This window comes from Candoia aspera, chromosome 13, assembly GCF_035149785.1.
Source record: "Candoia aspera isolate rCanAsp1 chromosome 13, rCanAsp1.hap2, whole genome shotgun sequence".
Taxonomy (NCBI): Eukaryota; Metazoa; Chordata; class Lepidosauria; order Squamata; family Boidae; genus Candoia; species Candoia aspera.
The window spans coordinates 4,917,128-4,931,156 of record NC_086165.1 but is presented as its reverse complement, the minus strand read 5'-3'; the positions used below and the strand labels follow the sequence as shown (position 1 = coordinate 4,931,156).

At 41.0% G+C, this 14,029-nt stretch overlaps 1 protein-coding gene across 3 annotated transcripts in view; it reads right to left on the bottom strand.

Moving 5' to 3' along the window:
* Positions 1-14,029, bottom strand: part of NRG4 (neuregulin 4) — a 47,748-nt gene that overhangs the window by 22,192 nt on the left and 11,527 nt on the right. Inside the window, exons 2-3 of one of the 3 annotated variants that reach the window (XM_063314275.1) lie at positions 7,706-7,842; positions 4,392-4,466 (exon numbers count right to left, since the gene is read on the bottom strand). The exons of 1 other annotated variant lie outside the window; for it this stretch is intronic. The gene's annotated coding sequence lies outside the window, so the exon portion shown is untranslated. The remainder of the gene's footprint in view (positions 1-4,391; positions 4,467-7,705; positions 7,843-14,029) is intronic. One more of the 3 variants, XM_063314276.1, reaches the window with a different exon arrangement.

Below are 14,029 nucleotides of genomic sequence, written 5' to 3'. Positions count from 1 at the left end.
CTATTCCTTGTCTCAGCGTGGTTCCTGGCTGTTAGGACAAGTTCTCCTCTTACAAAGGCCTTCTTTGTTTTCATCGCTTCAACCTTGAAATAGAAAGAATTCTCACCTTCAAGGTGTTTGTAGGGCGGTTCGGCTGATTAACGAATACAGCACTGGCAAAAATGCCACCGGCAGAGCTACAGGCAGGAGGAGCCGTGACGAAGGCCCTTCTGTCAGGCGTTTGTCCCCTAGAGCAGAGCTCCTGTACAGCAGAGGAACCCTGGCTAGTACCACAGCATTAATATAAACGTTTCCAACATTTTGATACGGGGGGGGGGGAATCAAGATAAGGCGTTTTAAACTAGTTGTGCAAACAAATGGCTTTGGCAGGATACGAACATTCATGAAGAATATTTGTACCGCATTTCCCCCCCCCCCGAATTTGCTGGGGCCTAGGCCGGAAAATAAATAAATAAATTGTAAAAATCTTGGAAGACAGGCATGGCAAACAATTTCCTTGTTATTGCCAAAAAAAAAAAAAAAAGCAAGCCAACTGGGGTATGTCCATGTAGTCCCCAAGAGTCGTCGGACTCAAGAGATTATTAAAAATAATAGATTAAAAACATTAAATATTTGCAGCAAGATCTCCCCCCGCCCCATAAGTGCAGCTTGTTTAACACCGAACACAGTCCTACATTTCTCCTTGAAGACTTCAGCTTATTTTGTTTCCTTCAGTTGTCCTGAACTGTCTATTCTTTAGTCAGATATGGATGGATATTATTTTGCCACAGAAAAGAGCTTTTCCCACCTTCAGTTTGGAAAATTAGAGCCGAAGTATATGGAAAAAACCCAGAACCGGGATATATCTTCAGTTTGATAGGCAGGATTGTGGTGTATAACATCTCTAACCTTTGCCCATCTGCCACGGAAAAATCACCGATGCCGATTTGGATGTTTTGATGCCTTTGGCACAGGAGAAAATTCTGCTTCTAGTTTTGTTTTCTTTAGATGCTACTCTGGTTACCATGGGGAAAAAACCATCCCTGAGGCCTCTTGGAGGCTTCCAGGAAGGTCCAACAAGATTATATTAACTGATTACAGGCAGGTTTTACTAGAGTGAGAAAGGCAACCTTCCTCCTATAGATAGTGTCTACTACACGTAAGCCATTTTTGTCTGTCAACGGATTGTTATTTCTTCTCAAACAAAAAGCAGAAATGACAAGTGTAAGAAACTTGAATAGAGGGAAGTAAAAACCACATGGCTTAATACCTGGCTTTGTCCCTGCCCCTTTTGAGACACGGATGTTTACTTATTTAATACCCATTATTGTAACCTTACCTATACTTACTCGGTGGTTTTATTGAACTAAGTATAGTTAACGTCGAAGTATAACTAAACCTGCTTAGAATCAAACACTACCTTTAGTGGCCGGACTGTTTTTTTTATAACACGATAAACAAAATGACACAATGCCTCCTGAACAACCGCAACAGCATGAATAGAGTTTACTTGTTGACAGTAATAGTCTCCAATGCTCTTTCCACCTACTGAAATCATGCCTGAGGGAGGAGATGAAGAAGCGGGAGAGCTCAGCCGGTGGCTGCCAAAAGTCAATACTGGCTTTCTGCTGGCTTGTGGGATTGCAGATGCCCCCAGGTTACCACCCCAACCGCTTTTTCCCATGTGCTTGAAAGCTGGATTGTTACAGATATTGAGAAATGCTGGACCCACATTTCTAGTATGAGAAATGAAGGTAGAAACTTACTGTTATGCTGCCTGCAACCATAATTCTGCTTAATAAAGAAGACTTTTGCTTAAAAGGTATACTGAGCCTTGAAGGGCGAGTCTCCGGAAATAATTTAAAACGTATTCACGCTAAGCATACTTCGGAAAATAAGACGATCGAAGCAAACACAAATGTATTTTGGTATTCTGGAGATTAACACAAAAATTCATTGTCCACACGGAAGAATTCTCTAAGATGTGACTGTGTGGGCGTCTGAGAATGCAATACCCTGAATAGCGTAAAATTATTTCAGTTAACAAGCAAAAAAATGTGCTTGATTAGCAACCAAGCATGCTCAAGCTACCAAGCTTGCCTTCTAGAAACATTTTTTTCAAACGTTTGATTTACAATACAGCGACAAAGAAGCTTATGCCACTTTAAAGACTTAAATTTTATTATTTAAACTTTTGGATACTAGAGCCCAATTGATCAAAAATGAACTGTAATCCTCTAGTCCCTTTGTGCCGTAATAATTTTTTTTGGTCTTTAAGCTATTATACAACTGTTGTATTTCACGCAATAGAGTAACACATACCCCCCCAATTAACGAACCACGTTACGTTTACAATATACTTCCCATGGAGAGAGAGCAGATTCTGATCCTAGCATCTCTGGGATTGGGATCTGAAAATGACGTCTGACTCAAACCTTTAAGAGTCACTGCCAAGAAGACACCATGCAGAGCTAGTAGAGAAAACTCCCAATCTGCAGTCAGTCCAGCCTTGCGCGAGGGGGCATCTGTGGCTCACCTCCATTAAATGAATGTGAAACAGCTGAAGATGAGAGCATCTGTGTATACCTTTGTGCCATTGTTTCTGAAACAGGTAATTGGACCGGAAGTTATAAGGATACTTCATACAGATGGTTTGTGTGGTGCTCCAAGGATTGAGGGGCTTCCCACTGCAATATCTGGTAGCTAATTCTAATTAACTAATTATGCATTCATAAATTCCACATCAGAGTTCAATCAATCCGACAAGGTCTGCGTGGACAAAAGTCGGAGCATTTCCCTCAAGTTGGACACGTTTATTAAACTTAAAAGATATTCATGTGATGTTCTTCGCTTAGAACTCTTTGCACACTGAACTTGAGTTAAAGCAAACATCTCCATTTCCTATATTCAAAGAGGAGCACTTTTTTTTTTTGGTGCTTTAGCACATAATCTGTTGGAGCACAGGATAATGCGATTCCCACTGCAATGTGTCGCTGAAAGTATGCTTGCGCAGCAGATGCACAATGTTCCTGAGTCGGCACTATAGTAATGATCTGGAAACATAAGCAGCAATTCTGGAAAGGCAAGAATTTCCCCTCCAAGGAACTGCAGCTTGCCAAGAAAGCAGGAAGCTGACTGTCAGCCAAACACTGGGACATTCCCACAGTAAGTGGCTATTCATCTGGAGGGACAATACTAGTTAGGGAACCCATCCAGGCAATCATATCCTACAAAATCTCCCCCCTCCTCTTCTTCATTATGATAGCTATTGTATCAGGCAAGGCCTCTTCAATGACAGACCTGCCTCCCTCTTCACTAATTTTGCAGTATGTTGTCAAGCCCTTTTCGTTTTCATGGTTCAGCAACCGGCCCACGGTGGGCCAAAGAGATGCCAGGAATATTGGCACAGCTTGGTGTGGCAGCACTCAGAAGTTACAGGGAGCCGCATTCAGAGATTCGTGGTCAAGTTCGAAACGAAAATATCTTTATCTTAGCCTAATTTCGGAGGCTACCTAGATCATTTCTGCATGTATAGAATTCAGATGGACCTGAGCTACAACACACACATCTGACACTTCCCCTCCCCTTTCCTGGCTTCACCCAGATAAAGGTTTACTGTTTTATACCCAATACAACAATGAAGACCCAATACCATAACAATTCAGCAAATGTCACATTCCATCAGGAAAAGGTTTACCCTCCTGTGTGAAGCTGGCTTCATTTGCCAAGAGAGAGATCCAGTGATGAATAACAAGATAATTCTTTTTCACTTTGCACCTCTAACAATAGAAGGATTATTTGGACTGTTACGGTGTTTTGATTTTTCCAGGCCTTTCCAAGCTTGAAAAGTTGAAAAACATTTTAAGCAATAAAGAAACAAGTACTGAGCTACAGGAATCAGAAGCAAAGCAGGAGCGTGCTTTATCCCTGGGGAATATCAAAAAAGTTGCTAGTTACATGAAACTAGATTTGATTGACTGTCTGCCTGTACTGTCTTCAATCCTTCTAGGATGTCTGAATATCTGTAGTTTCTTTTTTCATCTCCTCTAGGAGAATGGTCACCAAGAGCTTTGGAACAAGCCAGGACACTTGAACAACCTTCAATCCTTGATCTATTTTTTTCCAAAGCTGATAGTCATAGATCTGCTGGAAAAATCAGACACTTCCTGATTTTAATTGCAGTTCGCACACATGGAGGAGCGAAGTGGCTACATAAGGAGAGAAAAGGCATTCTCAGCTTAACTTACGGTTTTATAAAGTGAGCCAATCATCTATACCTAAATTGTACCATGAGTAATGAAATATTCTAGCTTTTATACAATTTTCTCAGACATAAGAAGGCAGCTGTAAAAGGAATAAATCTACCCCAAAAACTCTGTTTCCCTGAAGACGGATTGTAGAGGACAACCTACCCGCAGTTATTCATCTTTTTGTTGTGATGATGGAAATTATTCTTAGTGAAAAGTTGATGCCAGTGATCTTCCTGCCTAATGTAAGGAAGGAAATACATTAGTACTATAAAAAGGCAAAATGCTGCCATATATAAATTGGAATTCAACCCATTCTTAGACTTTCTATCTTTTGGCAAATTTTGACACAACTTGCTTCAATTGCTTCTAAATAATAATTTTACATGACAATGCCCAAGCCACAAATGATCTATCAGAAATTCATTTTTTATAATTTAATAAAAGGATAAAAAAAAGAAATTCATCTTTAATGGCCACTGTTAATTGTTCAGAACATAAAAGCAATTCTCTGCATCAGACCACAAATCTAGCTACTCCCTCCTCTTAGGTCAAAAGGCAGCCAAGAATTACACATGCAGGGCTTCAAGGCAACTGCCTTCTGCCTCTATTGCTGCCCACCAAATGAAAATTGGGAATATGCTGCCTCCAAATCTCAAGGTTCCATATTCCTTTTCTTGTTCCTTTTTTCACTTGCCCACTTTAATGTTTCACTTTAAAAAGGGACCTCTTGGACTACAACCCCTTCCTCACGCATGTGGAAATATAGGTTACTCACTCCTGCTTCAAAATGGTGCCTTTCTTAAAACAGTGAGTTTTATTTTGAAAGGGGGTGTGATTTTTATTATTTATTTTAAAATGTATTAACCTGCTTTCCAAAGTTCAAGCCAATATACAGACAGCTTCAATATTCTATTTAAAGTACTCACTCTCTGCCTTTTTCATTTGGGTTATTTCTGTGAGAAGCATGGTTATTCTTTTTTTTTTTTTAAATTACCCTTCTCTTCAAAGCTTAGGATGCTGTAGTAACAGTAACACCACATAATGAACAATGAAAGAGAACAGAATGAGACAAAGTGTTTCTTTATCCCAATCCATTCGGAACTGACAAAAGATACACTTCTTCATGCCGATTTGCTTCCAGATTTAATGTTGAGTGGATTCAATCAAATATAGAGGGCCTCAATTAATCAAGAATAACACATCCTATTTATTTCAAGCAGCCCAAGATTTAAGTATTCCTAAATCAAAATCTAACACGCAACCTATTATCAATATAGAGAAATTTATTGTGATGATGGCCTCTACGTTTAAGGGCAGATTACTTATCAATATGAAGTATTAAACAAGAAAGCTGCCATCTTTATACCCTTCTTGGGAGCACTGATGCTGGAAACACAATTATATACTAAACAGATTAAGGTGAAGATTCTTTTTTGAGCCAAGAGTCATATAATGCTTAGCTAAATAAAACATAAATTGCCATGTGTGGAGCTCTCCAAGTATTTTATAATTACACTATATGTCAGTTTCTTTGAGCCGTTTGAACGTGCTATCTAGATGGTATTAGGAATTCGCAGCCATATACTTGGTTCACACTGCATCTTAGCCATGGCTTAATCAGGACTTGTGGAATAAAACACTTTTGACTGGATCCACACATCATGCTGAGCCAAAACCAGAATTCGCAATCTACCATTGTTGGGGTCATATAAGACGATAAATTAAAACGAAACAAACTACATTATAGCTAAGTGGGAGATATGACTTCAGTAATAGTCTGTTGGGTTCCGAATCAAGTCTGCTTTTTTGATTAAATAATTAGTTCCACTGAACATAGTGAGGATTTAATTTCGAACTAGTATGCATAGACTGCGTTGTTACAGTCCATGCCACTGAACCATATTTAGTGCAAAACGTACTTTCAGATAAGCGTGTGAAGCCGTAATTCAATATGTAGATTTGTTCACTGTTGGCAGGCTAAACGAGAGAGAAATATATTCACGCAGATGGAGTTTTGTCTGCCATGAAGCACAAAACTGCACAGATAGTATTCTAACAGCTAGTTGTGTTTCAGCATAATAAAAATAACATTGAGTACAGAGAACGGAGCTCTAATTTTGGATATGATAAATATGAAATATTCATTTTGTGGACAACAGCACATGCAATAATTAATGCCAAGTAGCATTATTATTATTATTATTATAATATTTTTGAGGGTTGACAGCAACTGAGGAGGCCTGGGGACTATTCTGTGCCCATAACAAACAAACTATGCTCCTGAAAACCAGATGCATTTAGTAGGGATGCATGAGTACAGTTGAGAACAGCTGTCCCATTATTTCTGAATGCCTAGTTTCATTCTGGAATCTGTAAATTTGTTAACAGGTACGTAAATTCACATGTACACTAACCAGGAAACCTTTGAAATACTTTGTGGCATATTTTGTATACGTGTCATTAGGTGTATCATGGTCATTCGGTGTTTTTAAACTTAGGAGAACCCATTACCATTGAAGAGAGAACACTGTTAAGATTCTGTTTCCGCCTCAGCAAACTTTTGAAAAGAAAAACTCTCTGCTACTGGCCTTTGGAAAGGTATCCTGGCAAACAGGATAGCAAGTGAGAGACACATCTGACCCTTACAATAGTTAAGTAACAGGTAGCAAGAGGGAAGTTGCTTATTCTCTTTTCATTAGAAAGAAAATTGCAATTATCAGTACCTTTGGCCCTACAAACAGGGAAGGGAAGCATTTTTTAATCTCTGGTGTCAGTGGGGAAGTAAGAACATAAAGCATCAGGGGTTGTTAGGTATTTAGGTATTATATTATGATCACTTATCTTACCTGGGTTCAAAAATCTGGTTGACCATGAAATGCCGGCAAAGAGATGGCTGCCATTTAACAATCCTCCAGATTTTTGCAGCCTAGAACAGGGAGCTCTAATTTTTAGATGCTTTGAGAAGCATTTTTTTGACTGAAAGGCAAAATATAGGAAGAGCTAGAATCACAGATAAAGTCAGACCTACTAAAAAAAAAAGATTAAAAACCTACAGGTTTATTCTCTAAGCATGCTCAGGTAGGATCCAGCCATAAATATATAGCAGCTCTCTCTCGTTGTGTGATCCCTATCATAATCAAGCATCCTGCAATCCAGTTCCTGCTTCTCTTCCCTCTACGGCTTCCAGCCAGCCTGCTGTTTCTTACCTTTTTAATTGCTAGATATCAGAATATTTGTCCAAGCTACAATGGTGGAAATAATTTATTCCAATTATTTCTAAACAACTGGAAAAGGGCTGTATGTTAGTATATGGGAGACATGATCCAAAAACATTTTAATCCCTCAGATTGATATACTCCTCCTTAAAAACTAATAAAGACAATAGTAACCATTTATTTTAAGGTTCACAGGCATCTTTAATTTTTTTAGATGTAATTTTGTATATATTAATTCGTTAGACTTGGCTTGAGGCTTACCCTGCAGAAATCAATAGTCTTTATTTCCATGGTATATTCTCTCTGAAGCATTCATAAGACCATGTGATGGTTTGATTCAGTGTCAACTCCAGTCAGTAGCATCTAATCTTGCAGCTGCTCTTTCTGAATAGTTAAGTCTAGTGTATATAAATGAACAAAGAGGCAACATTTTTAACACTAATATATGTTTTGAAAACTTCTGCAGTTCGCACACTCCCTAACCTATCACATTAATATTTGAGTGAGAAAATATTAATATTTGAGAAAATAAATTCCAACATTATATTGCAAGGATCTTAATAACAGGCGAGATAACTTAAATCTTGATCCCAATATGTTCATTCCAAAGTAAGCTTGCTGAATTAGCACTGCAGCTTTAAATTCAAAAGAGCATTTCCATCCATCCTTATTTTATTCAGTTTTTTAAAACCTCAAACTTGAGAGTCTGAGAGAGTATTGGGAATGACAGACTGGCAGAAATGAATGCATCGTATTACAAATTGATAAAGACGTAAATAAACGCATATCCTGGTTTAGAAGGACATTCCCCATAGACATTCTTATAAATTATACAAGAATTATAAACTCGATCCTTATGTTCTGTGTAAAAAACTTCTTTTTGCATAAACCTGCCTAGCGATTAAAATTTCTTATGATGCTGCTACAGATCACAAGAAACGACAATCTCAATTGTGGCCTCTTGTTTCACAAACCCTTTCCCGGAGAGACACGTCTCTACATTTGGCTTTCCTAAAAGTGAAAACTACACTGCAGTTGCCCATTATTTTATTGCCTACTGTCCAACATTTTTTCCAATATTCCAATAATTTTACTTCATGCACCGGAGAAAAAAAAATCTCATCAGATAAGTCAATTTATTATTGTTTTATTTAGATAATGTAGCCCCAATACTCATACAAATCGTAACTACTGAAATGAATATGGCAATCTGAACAATTCTCATTTGCTTAGCAAATTCCAGTTCAAAAATATTCCAACCCCCCCCCCTTTTTGCCACATGGCACCTTTGTTTTTTTCAGTGTAAACTGTCTATATTCGGCCAGGATTTTCCATGTTTGCTTAAATATTGCACCATCCACATGTCTTAAAACATGACTAACCCACTGTTCTTTTAATAGCATTTTATTCATTTTATGACTCAGGTAAAAAATTAATTGGGGCAAGTGACTGTTGGAGGTATTTGCATTTATAAAAAATATAAAATTTCATAACCGTAAGAGCCAAAACCTCATGGCCACCAAAACATTATTTGTTGTGTGGCTGCTGTCCATCCTGGAAATTCCATAATAAACCCACACATAACACCAGGCAGACTGTAGAATTATTTATACCTCTATTTTAGATTATAATCTATTGGGCTATCATGACTGATGAAGGCTGCCAGCCCTCTGAAGGCACCCAGTTAGGCTTTTTACCGTGAGAGGTCATCAATTATTCTAATAACGAAATCTAACTATCATAATTAATCCTATTTCTATTTTTTTTTACCTTTTTCATTTTCCAGGGATTTTTTTTGTAATGTTATTTTAATCCCATTCATGTATCAGTTTAGATTAGAATGACTGCTGGGCTTGTATGGCACCTTTATTTTGAATTTTACTGGATTTCATTAGGTATCTTTGAACGTGAATTCTATTATTACCTTTTAGGCATATTTATTACAGACCACACAAAGAGCATTGGTCACTGGGCAGTTCAAAATACATGTATATGTATATGTATATATATACTGAATATATATACTGTATATTCTATATTATTTATTCATTTATATCTCGAATTTAGTCACTGCCCATCTCACTCAAAGAGTGACTTTGAGCAACCTTATAATTATATAAAATGATGTATGTAGTTTATAGTTTATTTATATTATCTATACTATATATAACATTAGATAATACTGGCATGTATGTTACATCTTATGCATTATATATAGAGATTAGATATCATATGCATTTTATATATTATGTATATCAATAAGATCAGATACTAATGTATCATATATTATGTATAAATATTATATATAATTATACACTATTAGATATTTTATGTATTCTATATATCATTTATTTTTATATATTAGATATTTGTATTATATCAGATATTGGGTATATAGAGGCCCCCTACCTTTCCACCCCCACTCGGCCCTTTCTCCCCTCCCCCACCCAGGAAGCCCCACCCCTCGGCGACCCCCCTCCCTTTTTCCCGCCTCCTCCTCCCCCTCCCCTTCCCCCCCGCCCGTACTATTACTACAAACCCCCCTCAGCCGGCCGCCGCGATTGGCTGACTCGCGAGCGCGCGTCACGTGACCGGCCGAGCAGCCCGTGCGCACGCTCCCTTCCTCCCGCCTCCCCCCCCCAGCGCCGGCTCCAGGCCCTGCCCCTCCTCTGCTTGGCTTGTTTCCAAGGCGACCGGAGGAGGAAGAGGAGGGGACGGGGCGGGATAGCGAGGCTCATGACGAGGGAGGGAGGGAAGGCCCGGCGCCCCCGCGGGCCCGCCCCCGACCGGGCGCGTGCCCTCGGACGAAGCTCGGCCGGCGCGCGAGGGCCGCGCGGGGCCGCGCCGGCCTGGCAGGAGCGCGCGCGCGCCCCCGTGCCTGCCCGCCCGCTCCCCTCTTGCAGCAGAGCGGAGCGGCGGAGCCCGGCGAGGAGGACCCTCGGTTGCAGCAGCAGCAGCGGCGGCGGCAGGTATCTCGCCATCGGCCTCCGACGGCCGGGGGGGTCCCTGGCGGGGGCCTGCGCCCCCTTGCCCCCCCGCCCTGCCCCTTCTCCCCCAGCCCGGCCTCCGCAAAGGGGCACGTGCTCCCCAGCTGCAGTGGGAGGCGCCGGGTCCCCATCCCGGGGGCCGCGGGGAGCCCGGCCGGGGAGGGGGGGAGGGGGCAGGATGAAGCAGAGGACCAGAGCATCCTCCCCGCCCAGCCCAGCATCCCCCTCCCTCCCTCCCGGCCCCCCACCCACCCCAGTGCCCGTGCTGTGCCTGGGCGCCTGTGGGCTTGGGCGAGGGGGTCCCCCTGTCTCAAGGCTGGGCCGGGGGCAAGGCATTCCCCAATGCGGGGGGGCCCTCAGGAAGGGGAAACGGGGGTCTCCCGGTGCTGAAGAGCAGGGCATCCCTTTCCGTCAAAAGCTGACTAAGTGCGGTGGCGCCTCCTTCCACCCTTGGGGAGGAAGAGGAAAGGGGGGATTCTCCCTGGAAAAAGCCCCGGGGCTCCCTACTTCCCCCCCCCCAAGGCTTTTCTCCGGGAAGATCTGCACCAGGGGCAGTGGGTTTCCTCCCGTCTCCTGCCCTCTCAGCGATCTGATGGCCAGGTAAACATCCCCTTCGCCCATCGGGCTCATGCAATGAGGCTGCAGAGGTGAAGATGAGGGCAGTGGATCTCTTAATTTATACTAAAGCTGTAGATTCCTATGAGAGAGAGAGAGAGCAGGTGATTATATTCCTTTGCTCTGATATTGATTCCTAACTCCAAGATGTCCATAAACTACGCTTTTTGCAAGAGAAAAAGAGCTGGTTCCCCAAGAGGGACGGGCTGTCCTCAATTTGTTTTCCTTATTCTGGTATGTAAATTGTACATCCCAAAGAGAAGATGAGGTACCGTTGACCAAAATGATGGGTAGGAACTCCTCTCTGCATGTTGAGATTTTATGATGCTCTCTTTGTGTCCCTTACGCTCAGATTTAGAAATTGAGATGGGTTGCCTGTCAAATCACTGGTTAGGTGGTAAAACCGTCTTTTGTAAGACATGGTGCTCATGCTGGGGTCTGTCTGTTGAGAGCTTAATGCATTCCGGTTAATTTGTTTTCCCAAAAAGATGTATGGGAGAGATTTAGCCTCTGATAAATTACTTTTTAATTGTGGATTTTCATGCCAAAGCTTGGCTGAGTTTTGGGGAGGGTGAGGATGAGACCTTCTCTCATTAAGATACTTGGTACTTATTAAAGAAGTGATGCTTGAAAATTTGCCAGGATGTAAATTGTAATGAGTCTAGGCATATCCACGCATTATTGCAGGTAAGGAGAAGGCAAAAGATAAAACCACAGTATTCTGTGGAAGAGGAGGATGGAGATTGTTCTGAAGGATTTCCTGTTGGATTGTAACTGCAAATGATAAATTTCTGATTTCTCAAACTTGTCAGGGTCCAAGAAATCAACAAAAGAGTTTTGGGGATTATTTCACGATGAATCAGCTGGTATTCTTTAAAAAGTGCATAATTTGCAGCTATGTTGCCATAGGTAGCTGTGAAATCAATGTATGTGCTATTCACCTGTTGCACATAGGTGTTAGTTGCAGATCCTCATCTTTCATGTTTGTTTTGTGGGTTTGATAGAAGAATTTTTTGTCAGCCGTATTTGGTCAATCTTAGTAAGGATAGAATCAGTTATAAATAACGATAATTCAATTACGTGTTCTTCCTGGGTTATATAGTACAATGCATCTTTCCAAACAATAAAGTTAAATTGATTAAGGATGAAGCTGAAAATCCACCAGAAGAAATGAGGTTACTTCACAATAATTACAGTATGTTTATGTGAGTAGTAAGTATCTATTGGTGGGACGCGGTGGCGCTGCGGGTTAAACCGCTGAGCTGTCGATCGGAAGGTCGGCGGTTCGAAACCGCGCGGCGGGGTGAGCTCCCGTTGCTCGTCCCAGCTCCTGCACACCAAGCAGTTCGAAAACATGCAAATGTGAGTAGATTAATTGGTACCGCTTCGGCGGGAAGGTAACGGCGTTCCGTGAGTCCTATGGACAACGCCGGCTCCAAGGCTTTGAAACGGAGATGAGCACCGCCCCCTAGAGTCGGACACGACTGGACTTTACGTCAAGGGAAACCTTTACCTTTACCTTAAGTATCTATTGAATTGGGGGGTTTGCTCCTGTCTATTTTTAATAAATCATTGGCCATTCTTTAATAAAACTGTTCAAATTTTTAAAAAGTGATTGTGGGAAGACAGCTCTATGTTAATACTATTGAAACTAGGGTGTATTCCATATAATATTTCACCAAACTGCAGAATTTGAAAAAAAATACTGAGCACATCCAGCTGCATTAAGAATAGGTGTAATCAAGCATTCCTAATATATGAGCCACTATTACTTTATTTATATACAGAGGAACAATTCAACAGTGCATCTCTTGCATCTAGAAGGTTCTACTTCAATCCTTAGCACCAAAAGTAAAAAGGAATTGTTTGAATATTTAGGAAAAATCTCTGCCCAGGACTCTGAAGAGCCAGTCAAATAGGCAGCATTAGCCTACAGCAGTATTTCTCAACCTCAGCAATTTTAAGATCTGTGGACTTCAACTCCCAGAATTCTCCAGCCAGCATGTCCACACACCTTAAAGTTACTGAAGTTGAGAAACACCAGCTTAGAAGGTTCTGCAGAATGCACTGAGTTGGGGATGCTCTGTTTTCCCTGCACGCCATACCACATCTCCTCTATACCACCCCCAGAATGACCTGGTCTAGGAAAAGAGTTGGTATTGCTTGAAGGGGAAAGGAACGTTCTGGAGTTTCCTGACATGATCAGTGAGTTTTGCACCTCCCTACCAGGCTATGTTATGATATAACTTAAAGTGCTCTAAGGCAGCTTCCTTTGCTGTTAACATAGTTATAGACATAAATTTGGTTTCTAAATTTGTCCACCCAGGGTGATTATCATGGATCAGCAGCCTCATTTTAGGTCTTTTTTTATAGGTGTGGAATCCATGGAGATGTGGGGATGCTTGAGAATGGATGAAACCATTTAGCCTAGTACTCATCTATTTTTAAAAACCACCTTTTGACCTTCGTGTATCTTCTCATTCTTCATTCACAATAATTTTTTAGCCTCAGCCTTCCATTTCTGCCCTAGTCTCTTCCCATTGAATAGATGGTAAGTTCCTTGGAAGCAGTCTGTGATGCCTGTGTAATTATTTTTGGTACTCTGTGTTGTGATGCTGTGATATAAAAAATAATGCCTATTCTGACAAGGTAGTAGTTCTCCAACCCAGCTACTTATGATCCATTTAAGTGGCAGTGTTATGCTTTTGAAGTTAAACTTTAGTAGGCACATGTCAATTGGATGTTTTGTAACATGCAGTACTGCTTTTTTATTTATTTGAAAATGTTGACTGGAGCTTTCCATTTCCTTAAGGAATGGGACTCAAGACCAAAAATAGGCAAAATGTCAGGATAATTTCAGGCAGGGATTGTAGGAACGCCTTCCCACTCAGAGGCTGTGGTGCTTTTGGAGAGTTGTGAAAATTATTTCTGTACATGCAAAGACATTTTGGGAAGAGACCAAATCCCATAGTTATGGTTGCAA